Source organism: Ricinus communis, chromosome 1 (genome assembly GCF_019578655.1).
Source record: "Ricinus communis isolate WT05 ecotype wild-type chromosome 1, ASM1957865v1, whole genome shotgun sequence".
In the NCBI taxonomy this organism is placed as follows: domain Eukaryota; kingdom Viridiplantae; phylum Streptophyta; class Magnoliopsida; order Malpighiales; family Euphorbiaceae; genus Ricinus; species Ricinus communis.
In genome coordinates this window covers 12,681,087-12,694,010 of record NC_063256.1, presented here as the reverse complement: position 1 = coordinate 12,694,010, position 12,924 = coordinate 12,681,087, and positions in this window count along the sequence as shown.

Genomic DNA, 12,924 nt, shown 5'->3' with positions numbered 1-12,924 from the left:
AAGAAGTATTTCAACACATTTATTCATGCTGTCAAAATTAGATTTTGTGAAGATAAAATTTATATTTTATTATTAAAGATTTAATAGATCATGGACCACATAATAAAAATAGTCATTTATTATTTTTATATAAAAATAAAAATTCATAGAGTGCATATGAAAAGGGTGAAATTTAAAATATTTTATTTTTAAAAATAAATATTTTTGACACTTAAATTAAACCGTAAAATCTCTTATTTTTTATTAATTTCTATTAATATTAATAAAATTATTGTTCGCTGTTCTATTTTGCGAGGAAAAAATTGTTTTAGAAATAAAATCAAACCGAATTTCTTTAATTTTTTTTATTTGGACACCAATCTTTTAGATTTGTTTTAATTTGATAAATGATGACGATTTAATGCAACTCCTTTTATGTTTGGAATAACAGTAATGATGGAGGAGGATGTGACTGGTAATTTTGCTTTTAAAATTATAACCAGAAAAAAGAAATAATATTTATTGAAAGAAGAAAAGAAAAGAAAAAAAAAAAAAAAAAAAAGGGGGCGCGGGGCGCGGGACGTGGGGCAGTGTAGATCCGTAAATGGTTTGGTAGTAACTTTGTAATATAATATTTTGCCATAATTATTATAAAAAAAGAGCATTTGTCAGTTAGCTCTCCACACGAGCGTATCCTATTCTCATCTTCCTCTAGATTCCCACTTTGTCCCTTCTTTAAATTTTTTAAATCATAAATAAATAAAATTCAAATTTAGTAAATAATAATAATAAAATATTTTTACTATTTACTTCGCATGTAATACATTAAATACATTTAAGTTTAAATCGTATATTAATTATATGATTTATGATTATTAAGGTTACTATATGTTTTTTATAATATTTTCAGTGCAAACTTTTAATTCATTTCAAATTAATGATACCGTGTATTATTAAATAAATAAAAATATTTAATGAAAAATTAGTCTGATATGAAGTTAATTGAAAATAAAGGTATTTCTTTAATTTTACTTAATAAATATGTCGCATAGGTCCAATTTATATAACTTTGGTGCAATATAATCTTTATGAATCATATTTTTTTACATAAGTGTGAGTATTATTTCTTGAAACAAGATTTATTAAATTATGTTTGAATTCAGTCATCTCTTCCAGGATCTACTATTAGCAATTTAGCATGCGTGTCTCTCGCAGATATTGTTCAGATTTTTCCAATTTGTCCATTTCTTGCATTTTAATTTTTTTTATCTAAAAATATAATTAGTATATATTAGTTGTTAGTGATAGTGTTAGTGGAAATAAAGAAGTGTTTAGATAAGCCATTATGGATTTTTATATTTTTTTATAATCTTAACCCCGTAAGAAATTAATCTCACAAGAAGTGGAGATAAGTCTCGAACTCAAGATCCCGTCTAAGGACAAGAGCTCTTACCAATCCTGCTAGACTTGGATTGGTCTAGCATTATAATTTATCTTTTAAAAATCAGATTAAATATCCTAACTAGGAGTGAGCATTTCATCGGTTCAACTCATATCATTTTGAACCAATTTTATTAAATAAATCAAATTAAATATAAAAAAAGTTGAATCAAATTAAATTTGAAATTAAATATAATTATATATAAATATAAATTAAACCAAATTTAAAATCACTTTTAAAATTAAATTTTATAATAAAAAATAAGAATATATATTACCAAATAATTTTAAAACATCTATTATTTTGGTTTATTCTGTTAAACCAAATCTTTTAACATAAAATCAAATATAATTTCAATTTTTAAAAAAGTTAAACTAAATAAGTGAAATTTACAAAATAAAATTATCAATTTGGTTCGATTTTCAGGTTTTTGGAATTTTATTAATCTCTAATAGTGACTTTGCCCCATCATATACATTCACACTAGTCTTGTATATGTATGTCATTTGAGTATATAATGATTCATTTTAATTGTCTCTTAGTACTATAAGAATGACTACCAATATACACAAAAAATAAAATTTTCATAACAACTCAAGCCATATTGCAAATGGTGGTCAAAACTTTCAGCCTCATAAAAGTATATAAAAAGAGCTCACCACTTCAATTCTCACTATAAAGATGGATGATTTACTCCAAAACATTTCGAACAATATAGTGGTGAAAATTGGCAGGGAGACTTAGCTTTAAAATCGTGGGATTAGCTGAATTATTTCATAGAAACCAGTCAAGGTTTTGTAATTTTTATAGATCAAACTTGTGCCGATTTGAAACTCTAAAAAAAAAAAAAAAAAGAGAGAGAGAATTGTTACTGATAAATCACTTGGCTAAATAGATGAATATCTAGCACAATCATCCTGATAGGAAATCATCATTTTAGCAACCATATATCTCAATAACTAATGCATTATGATACATATGGAATGCAAGAAAACACCCTTCAATCAAGATGATTCCAAAATCCAAGGATCTCCTCAAGTAAAGTTAGGAAAAACTAGTTCCAACAATGAAACTAGTACTTGAATTCAACTCCAAACGCCACAAACCAAGTATGATTTGATAAGTTAAGAATCAAACACAAAATTTTGGTTAGAGAATACCACAAACTAAAAAATAGTTTGATAAATTCAAAGTTCATGCAAAAATTTAAGCAAAAATACTCACAAAAGGCAAATAAAAATTAGCATCCATCAATTATTCTTACAAATGAGTTTGACTTTGATATTTATAGCCAAAACAAGATAAAAAAATCTAAATGGATATTTTTTGAGCTTTCTCACATTTTTTCATGCACATGATTAGTTGTCACTTGAAAGTTACAAAATGAGTACCATCAATATAAAAACAGCCACTTTTAATGAGTTTTATGGGGAATTAAAGGAGAGAATATGGGAAAACAGTCACTTTCTCGTCCTATTCAAGTACATATATAATTTATACATAGTTATCAATCACTTATACTTCAATTTCGAATGATTTTATAGCATCTCATGAATAAAAAATTATTTTTATTTCATAAAGTAAGATATGAAATTTGATTTCCAATATATTTAATTATAATAAGGAATATACAAAATTGTTTAACTATTTTCATAATAACAAATAATGATGAGAGATGGACTTGAATAAGGATGCCGCTTTATGAGTTATTTTCATAAGTTTGAGAATTCAAATTGGACTATAATATTTGATTCAAGAACTCACAACTTTATAGATATTTTATTATTATATTTGTTATATTTCAATATTTTTTTCTTCAGTCTAAATCTAAGTTGATATAAGATTGATTAAACTAATTAAAATTTATATGAATCTCAATAGATAGTAAATTTTTTTAAAAAAATTAACACAATTGAGTCCAACTAAGCTTATCCGTTGAATCTATTTTTTTCTTCCAATTAGAGCTCAACTTTGGCAATATTTCAAATTTACCCATTATACTCCAAATGATGATAATTAATACACGTGCTTCATATGTTAATTGGTTTTATTTATCAACTCAATTAATTTACTTTAGATGGTTTTGTCACAATTTTTTAAAACATAAAAAATACCAAATTTTGGATTTTTAAAATTACTGAAATCTAATAAAAAAATAACAATTTTGAACCGTGATTTTAATTTATTATTTATTTAAATATAGTTGTGCACAAAATAATATAAAATAAAAACTATATTAGAAAAAAAAAAGATAAAAGAAAGTTAACTGGAGACAAAAACAAAACAAGTAACACATCAATTCGAATACTATAAAGAAAACTAGCAAACTTTTACAAAACCATGTCCAATAATTAAACATAAAAACAAATGTTTTATTTTAATAAGCAAACAAACAACGGAATCCTCGCAAAGAAACCGGGCACATTTTTGGACCGTTCCTTTTATTTTTTATTTATTTTAGTCATTCATTTTAAATTTGATACGGGAAAAATGATTATCCTTGCGAATAAGCTTAAATAAATTTATTTTCTAAAAAAGTGAAAAAAGGGAGTGTGGCCCACTTTTCTTTAATATTATTACGAGTTGTTTGTCTTAGGTGGGTCCAAACTCCAAACATCTTTTTCGCTGCCACACGAGTGTGTGTTATTATCCATTCGTGGCCCCATTATGATTATTATTTTGACTTTTTTTTTTTTGCGTGGGTTTGTTAGAATTGGGATTTTGAATAGGAATTATTGTCAAAATGTCAATGGATTGATTTGTGTCACATTAGCGGATTCTGCTACTTAAATGTGATTTAACATGTTTGAAATCTTCAGATTTGTGATTTGTGAGGTTGAATATGAATAGTTTGATGAAATTTGATTTATATTACGAATAATAATTAATAATTAATAATTATTTTATATATAATAAAAAATAAATATATAAAAGTATTATGTGATTTTATAATTTTGATAATTTTAAGTATATGCGGTTTTTTCGGATAAAAAGAAAAATATAGTTATAAATCGTGATAAAAAAATATTTCATTGTTAAAAAGTTTTAATTGGCAAGAATTTAATATTTTATTTTAATCAATTATTATTATTATTATATTTTTTATTTTTAATAATATGTGTTTAAAACTTAACAACTCAAAACATCATTGTTTGACCATTAAATCGTGATCTGACGGTCAAATATTGAAATTAGAGATTTTTAATCTCCAAATTCTTATTATCAAATATAGAATATTAATAATGGCCGATCAATGTAAAAGTAGTTGGATCTTTGCAAATTAAAATTTTTTAACAGTGAGATATCTTTTTGTCACGATTTGTAATCACATTTCTCTTTTTATCTAAAAGAAATTACATATTTAAAATTGTCAAACGATAAAACTAGATGGTACTTTATGTACTTTATGAAATTCTTTTTTATATTTCGTAACAATATAATCTATAATTGTATTTTTACAGTTGATATTAAACATAATCAAATATCATTATCGTAATTTGGTATAATTTAATTTTTTCCGAAAGCCATTAATAAATGTTTCAAAAAAAATTACTTCTTAGAACAATTGAATTTCATACAGATAGTTTCATTAACATCACTTTATTTAGTTAAACATAACAATTCTTAGTCAAAATGTATAATTATGATTTTCGAGTGAAATTTTTTTAAAAAATATTGCTGTTTTAATATAATTTATAAATTTTATCTTTTAAAAAATAAATTTCTAATATATCTTTTCAAGAAGATGGAGTCCTAATAAATTGACTCAATAGCCAACAATACTACTCATTTGCAATTAAAATTTCTCATAATATTCTATAAAATTGAGAAATAATCAACCATTTTAGGGTGTCAATTTGAAGTGAAAGTTACTTCTTTGGTGTTGGCAAAATTGAAAGGAAAGGAGTGAACCAAAAGACAAGGAATTGGCAAAACCCCCACAAAAGAGGGAAAGGGAAGAAGTAGAAGAAGGAGATATCTAATCTAATTAGGCTCTTATTTTCTTTTGTTGAAAACCATTTCTTGACTTTTATTATTATTTCTATTTATTTAAAGTATTTTGATGAGCTGGAACGGGCGAAGTGGGCCCCGTCCCAAATATTTGACTTTAATAAGACAAATTGCGTTTGCGAGAGGGAAAAGGAAAAATTATGCAATACTTTCACCTAAAAATAATAATATAATTATTCAATAGTGTTTTTTTTTTTTCTTTCGTGTCATCTGTTTCTTTATGTTAGTTGAGATTGGTTAGCTTAAAATAGACGTTTTTTTTTATTTTCTTTTTATTTTCACTTTTTTCTGCCCTTTATTTATTTTGAATTTCGTCATCCAATAGATTTCCCATATCTTATCTTATCCGGGGACTAGGGTTAAGAACTTAAAATTGCATTAATTTCTTGCGTAGCACGTTAATTATTTTAATATAGTACGTTAGAATTTAAATTTTATAATATAAAGTAATATATGTATATTGTATGTTTAATATTTATGTAAATATTGTGCTCCCAAATTTTAAGAGTGTATTTGTATATTTTAATTTGAGTAAGGTTTAAGTTCAGTTATTTTCTTTTTATTTTATGATTAAAAAGATGTGTAAATATAAAACAAAACACTTTAAAATAATTATAAAGAAATAGTCTCAACAGAACTAGACTTGAAAAAGGGGTTAAATGGGCCTATAGGTTTAGATATATCTCCACCCCCTCTATATAAATATTAAATTTTAAATTGTCATGCCAGTATTAGTCCAAAAAGTAAATTAGAAAATCCATTTTATTTTATTGTGACAAGATGGATAATGCAATTTTATTTAAGAATTGATACTATTATTAATTTAAAATGAGAGCTTGCTTTAATTTTGATAATGCAATTAATTTAATTAATTTAGGGTATACTGCATAAAATTCTTGTAAGTGATAAAATAATATTTTAAAATTTTTAATATAGTTGCATGTATAAAGCTCGTATCTACGATCTTACATACAGGCTGTTAGTTTTAATTATTACATATTTAAAAGAAAAAAAGGATTTGATTACATGCTCCATTAGCAATTTCCTTTTTAACACTGTGTTAGTCATGGTGATGAACTTTATTACAAAACCCATATCTTTGTGGGATCAAAATGGTAAGGATTTTATTACCTATTACTTGTAATAATGGGAGTGGAAAAGTAATATTATTCAAGTAGAGGGGGACTTAATGTAGTGGGAACCCACGTTGTCTTTTTCTAGCCCTAAAATCTTTTGCCTCCTTAAACCATATGCCAATTTGGTTTTTATGGTTTTGCTTTCCTTCTTCCTTCTTTTTTTTCAAATTTTAAAGCTCTTTTTGTTGCTTTGACATTAGAAACCGACCAAATTATTAGAGAAAGCAATTCCAATTGAAACAATCAATCAAATTACCCTTTAATTGATTTTTCATCATGGCAATATGTATTTATTCAAAAAGTTAATGTTTTTTTTTTTAACTTAATATTATGGGGATGATGGGATTCTGATAATTTCATGATTATTTTCAAATTAGTATTGTCATTTATTTATTTATTTGGGCTCTTGTCACATGATAGGAATTCTGGTGGGATTATGATATAAGTAGTCCGAAGCCCAAAGCCATCTCAAGATTAAGGTTGCTTCCTAAACATTATAACAAATCACCAAACTGGCCTGCAATGGGGGCCTTGCCTGCCATAAAATATGCATGCTGGGGAAGTCAGTCCAGCAGGTTTTGGTGGGTGCATGATCCAACCGAACTCTATTTGGGTTTGGGTTTGAATTGTAGGGTTCAGAGTACATCCTCGGATATCTTTTATCTTCTTCTTTTTTTTTTTTTTCCCGAGATTTCTAAAAAATATCTTATAATTAATAAAGAATATTATTATTATTATATAAATTTTATTTTTAAAAATACTATTTTTATTTTTTTTAAATTTATAGTATGATTATTGCAAGACATCAATTCAAGTGTAATTATAGAAAAAAATAATTTTTAATCTAATACGCACATCTTGAGCTAATTTCTTAAATTTTGACATGTAAATTCATTTTAAAAGGTTGGGTAATTTACCAAAAAAAATTGCATTAATAGCCTTGTAAGATTGGTTAATTTAGTTATTTGTCATCTAAATATAATTAAACCTTTTACAAATCTTAATATGATATTAATTCTATAAAAAAGTTTAAAACTCTCAAACGAATAGTGTAATTACATCCTCGGTTCACCTACTCTGAAATGTAAGAGTTTTTATTAAATATTCTTTTAGAATAATTAGTGATATTTATATATTAGGCAAACAATTTTGATAAAAAGGTGAAGCTTTAAGACTTTCCACAAAAAAAGTTACCATTAAGGAAGTCTTAAATTTATAAGCTAACATAAACCTCATAATCAATATTTAATGGTTAAGGAGTGACATTTGACATCTGTTAAACTAGTCCTAATAAGTTCTTAAATTAAAGTCATTTTTTATTGTAGAGAATATATTTAAAAAATTTAAAATCTAAGTGATGGTCTAATTTATTTTTATTTTCTAAAAATATTTAAGAGCCGTATTTTTTATTAAATTTTAAAAAATAACTATTAAAAATATTTTATTAATTTTTCTTATTTTTTTAAAAAAATCATATTGTTAAACTGTTATTAGAATGTAAATAGATTTATAAATTTATACATAAAGTAGTTGAATAAGATAAAAATAGACTAAATTACTCTCACCATCTCTGAATTTTGAGACTAGTATCACCAAAGTCCTTAAATTTTAATTTGTAACATTAGACTGTCTAAACTTTAATTTTAATATCACAAAAGATGGCATATGACATATGTACAAAAATTTAATTACAAATATTATTAGATATATACAATGTCATCAAATGAATTAAAAATAAATGGACTAAAAATACATGGACTAAATTGTAATTTTTCTTTTCTCTATACAATTAAAAGAAGTTCTCTTTCTAATATTTCGTACTTTCTCTCTCTCGGCACTTCTTTCTGTCTAGTTTATTTAAAAAAAAATTAAATAATCAAAGGAGATAATCGATGTTTGGTTACTTATCATCTTCAATTCTCCTTAAACTATTAACGATGGATTAGAATTAACACAAAAAAGGAAGATGTGTTTATTGCAACAGCAACGACAACATCGAATTGAAATGATGCAAGCGGCAACGAATCGATTATTGCGACGGTTGGAGACAATAATAATGAGAACAACAGCTGAAAATCTTTGATTTGCTTACTGTTGTGAAAACAAAGCTTTAACATTTAAATGTAGCTTTTTAATTTGAGCTTTTTGTTTGGCTAGTGTGATGAAGAAAAAAGTTGAGGACTAGTGGTTGAGATTTCGGTCGATGTTGATGGGAACCTTCTACCTTTTTTCTACTCTATTTCCACTTCAGTCAACCACCATTCTCTGTTGCCATGGTCACCAGATAAATTGTCATTGTCTCCCCCACCTCTATTCAAGCTCACAGTCTATCTCTCCCCTACTGCTGCCATTAATAGTACCCTCTTCTTCTCCTCTCTTCTAAATTCTTTATCTTTAATTTTACTTAACCTTGCCCCTTGAATAATTCACGTTAAAAATAGAAAAAGATTTAATAGAAGCTTGGTGGAGTTTCTGGATTGGAGATTTGTATGGTGAACATGTTTAATCTAGAGAGAGAATATGTTAATAAGATAGAAACAATTTTAATTAGAAAATAAAAAAAGTTACACTTTAGTTCTTCAATTTTTAGTTTTCTATTTTTAATATATTTGATGACATGACATATATTATATGAATTAGAAATCAAATTTTCTTATAAGTGGCACGCCACATCAGTTTTCCGGTGGATTCATTACCATAAATTGGTAAAAGTAACTTTTGTAATATCGAAATTAAAGTTTAAACGATTTAGTGTTACAAATTAAATTTTAAGGACTTTGATCATACTAGCCTCAATATCTAAAGACGATGAGGGTAATTTAGCCGAGAAAAATAGTATTTGAAAAATGGTAAAGTATAGAATGAAACTAATTAAACTTTTTAAATAAACTAATAAAAATAATTCGTGTAATCTTTCATGTAGCTCTTCTATAAAAAAATATAAAAATTTTCTTTTTAAAATAGTCACCAGTCTTGTTTTAGAAATGAAGATTCATGAGAACTTTTGAATATCTTATTTGTTTTGTAATATTTACTTTAAAATTTAAGTTGGATAAGGTTAACTTAGCTAGTTTATCATAATATTTGTTAGGATAAGTACAACTAAGTATCTTGTGATTTCACCATTTAACGACGTTTACTATGTCTTTATCTGTTTTAGATAAAAAGAGGTATATGATTAGAAATCGTAATAAAGAAAAGGCATTCTCACCGTTTAAAAGTCTTAATTGTAAGTATTCAACTATGTTTACTATGATTAGCTATTATTAGCATGTTGTCTATATTTGAGAACATGAGTTTGAAGCTTAATAACTCATAATTTCATTATTTTACTATTAAATCGTGGTTTAAGAAGTCATTGGTCCGATGAGATCAATTTAACAATCAAAATAATAACGTTTTGTGTTATTAATCCCTATACCTATATCATCAATCATATGAAATATAATAATGATGGTTGATCAGAGTATAGATGGCTAAATTCTTGCCAATTAATACTTTTTAATAGTAAAATATTTATTTGTCACGTTTTTTAACTACATATCTTTTTTTCTGTGTAAAAGCCACATATTAAAAGTTGTCGAATGGTCAAACTACAAGACACTTTTTGTATTTATCCCATTTAATAGCTGATCTTATATTATTTATGAATGCGTTATATTTGAGTTGCTTAGAAATTTTTTATAAGGCATCAAGCCAAAAAATCGACAAAGTAAGATTAGGGTTTACACTAGTTAGTTCAGTTATTAAACTGATTTAAAATATAGTAAATATTTTAAAATTGAAACTGAACAAAGTTAAATAAAAAATATATAATCGGTTTGATTCATAAGTTATTTATATATATGTTTTATTTTTTTTGACAAGAAAATGATAAAGCATCAATGGTTTTTATTTGTAAATTAGGATTTACTATATAATGAAAGGGACATTTTATTTGATGGTAAAATAAAAAGACCTTAAATTCTTGAACTATTTTAGTCGATTTTTATCCAAAAAATATAAGTAGACTTTAGAAAGATCATTTTTCTTTCTTTCTCCCAATGAGTATAGTGGGAAAGTAAAAGCAAATACAAATTTTATCTTGGAGTGTTTGCTAGTCTTTAGCCGGCAAACATCTCTTGTCCTTTTTTGCTCCTCCTATCCTTTTCTTCTTTTTTACTTTTGTTGTTTAGTTTAATTATTCAGTCTATTTAGTTTTTTTAAGTTGTTTAGTGCAGAGTTTTCTCTTTTGTTTTTGCAGTGTTCATCTCTTACTGCTATCAAATCTTCCATTTAGATTTACCTCGTTATCCTCTTGATCTTGAAGAGGAAGAAGATTTGTGGATTTGCTGTAGCCTTGTGGATAGATCCAAATTTATTAGAGATCTTCTATATTCAAGGAATGTCTTTCGAAGGTGGAAAGGAATGCGATATCCATATTGTAATTTTAAATATCAACCTTGGAGTTTTAGATTTGATTCTTCTTGGTTGGATGTGGTGGCTTGGCTATGGTGGAGTTTTAATCCATCCCTCCTATATGTTTTTGAGACTTTGAAGACCTCAAAGAATTAAAATGGACCACCTTACATATTTCAAGCTTGCAAGTAAATCTAAAGTTGCATTTCTGCCATTTAATTATAATATTAAATTGGATTAGTCCTCAGGGGCTTGTTGTATTTTTTTAAGCTTAAGCATTTTTTAGTAATAAATATTAAATTTATTATTATTTAAAAATAATAGAGAGACCTTCTAATTGGACTTTAAAATTGTGGAGATATATTAATTATTATGCCATAAACTTAGGGGCAAACATTAATTCATGCAATTATTAGTTAGTGCACAAAATCATTATAAAAATAGCTCCAAAACTTGATTTTAAACATATTTGATTTAAAATGTAGCATTTAAAATTTATAAATTATAAAAGAAATATGATCTTTGAGATATAAGCATTTTATAATTTAATAATTTAGAAACCAAAAGATAAGTTTTGTAATTTTGATATAATCAAAATACTATAAACTAAAATATATTTTTGAATTTTTATATTTGCTTATAGAGGGTGAGATTTAAACTCAATATTCATTTTAAAAATATTTTTACTCAAGGTAGCGAGCCATGTTGGTGGTGTAATTGTCATGAATTAAGAGTACTATTCTTGAAATAAGAACATAATAATTTCAAGTGCTAAAAATGAAAGGCAAAACATATATTTTGATCCCTTTACTTTATAAGTTTATTCACCTGGTCCTTATTCATCAATGGCGTCTTAACTCTATTTTTATTTTTGCATTATTTAGTCCTTATATTAATAGTTAATAACAGTACTGTTAAAATAATTTTCACATAATTAACTTATAAAAATATATTTCTAGTCATTATCCAACCGGATGATGAAGTTGACAAATATCTAGGGTTTGAATATAAAAAGAAATGTTTGGATTCACCTTAAATCACAACTCTCTCTCTTTAGACTTATAGATTCACTTTAAATTCACAGCTCTCTTTCGGATTTGTTCCTTTTTCATCTTCAGAATCTCTGCTTATTTTCATATGGGAAAAACAATTACGAGAGCAATATTAAACAAACTAACATAAGATATAATATTAATTGATAATTAGTACACTTACAAAAAGTAAAGTATAAAAAAATCCATTATTTGAAACGGGTAGTAGAAAGAAAAAAAGAAAAACAATAAAGGTCCTGATTAATCAAAATTCACGGTCATCTTTAATAATTAAAGAGTTTTACAAGGCTTTTAAGCCATAAATATATTAAAATTGAACAACTAAGTTATTTTGTTTATAGTAATAAAAAATTATTCTGTTTCTCTAAGAGATTAAAAATCTAAGCAAACAGAAAATAAAAAAAAGAATAATTTTTTATATTATTTTGTTGAAGAAAAGAATGAATGAGAGAGAAAGAGTTAGGAGGTGTCTTTCTTGGATATCTATACATTTTATAAAAAACAATGAGATATAGTGAAAGAGAAAATTAACAAGTAGGAATTTAATAGAAATAAATTTTACATTTACTAGAAACACAGTGATATATTTTTGCATATTAATTTTCTTTGTTTTCCTTTTTAATGTAAAATTCATATTTTGGTTTACAAATTTATTTCACTTAGTCAAATCACTCATCCTTGTCAGCATCCAGGGTGGCAAGTTACGAAACATCTACATGCATATAATGATGCAAATCACGTCTTTTATTGTAGGGATTAATGAGTACAAAAATAAAAAGTAGAGAGATTACTTAAGACGCAATCGATGTATAGGGACTAAATAAAATAAATAAGAAAAGTAGAAGGACCAAAATCTGGGTTTCGGCAAAATAAAATACCATGGAGTTATAATTGTTGTTAAAGACGG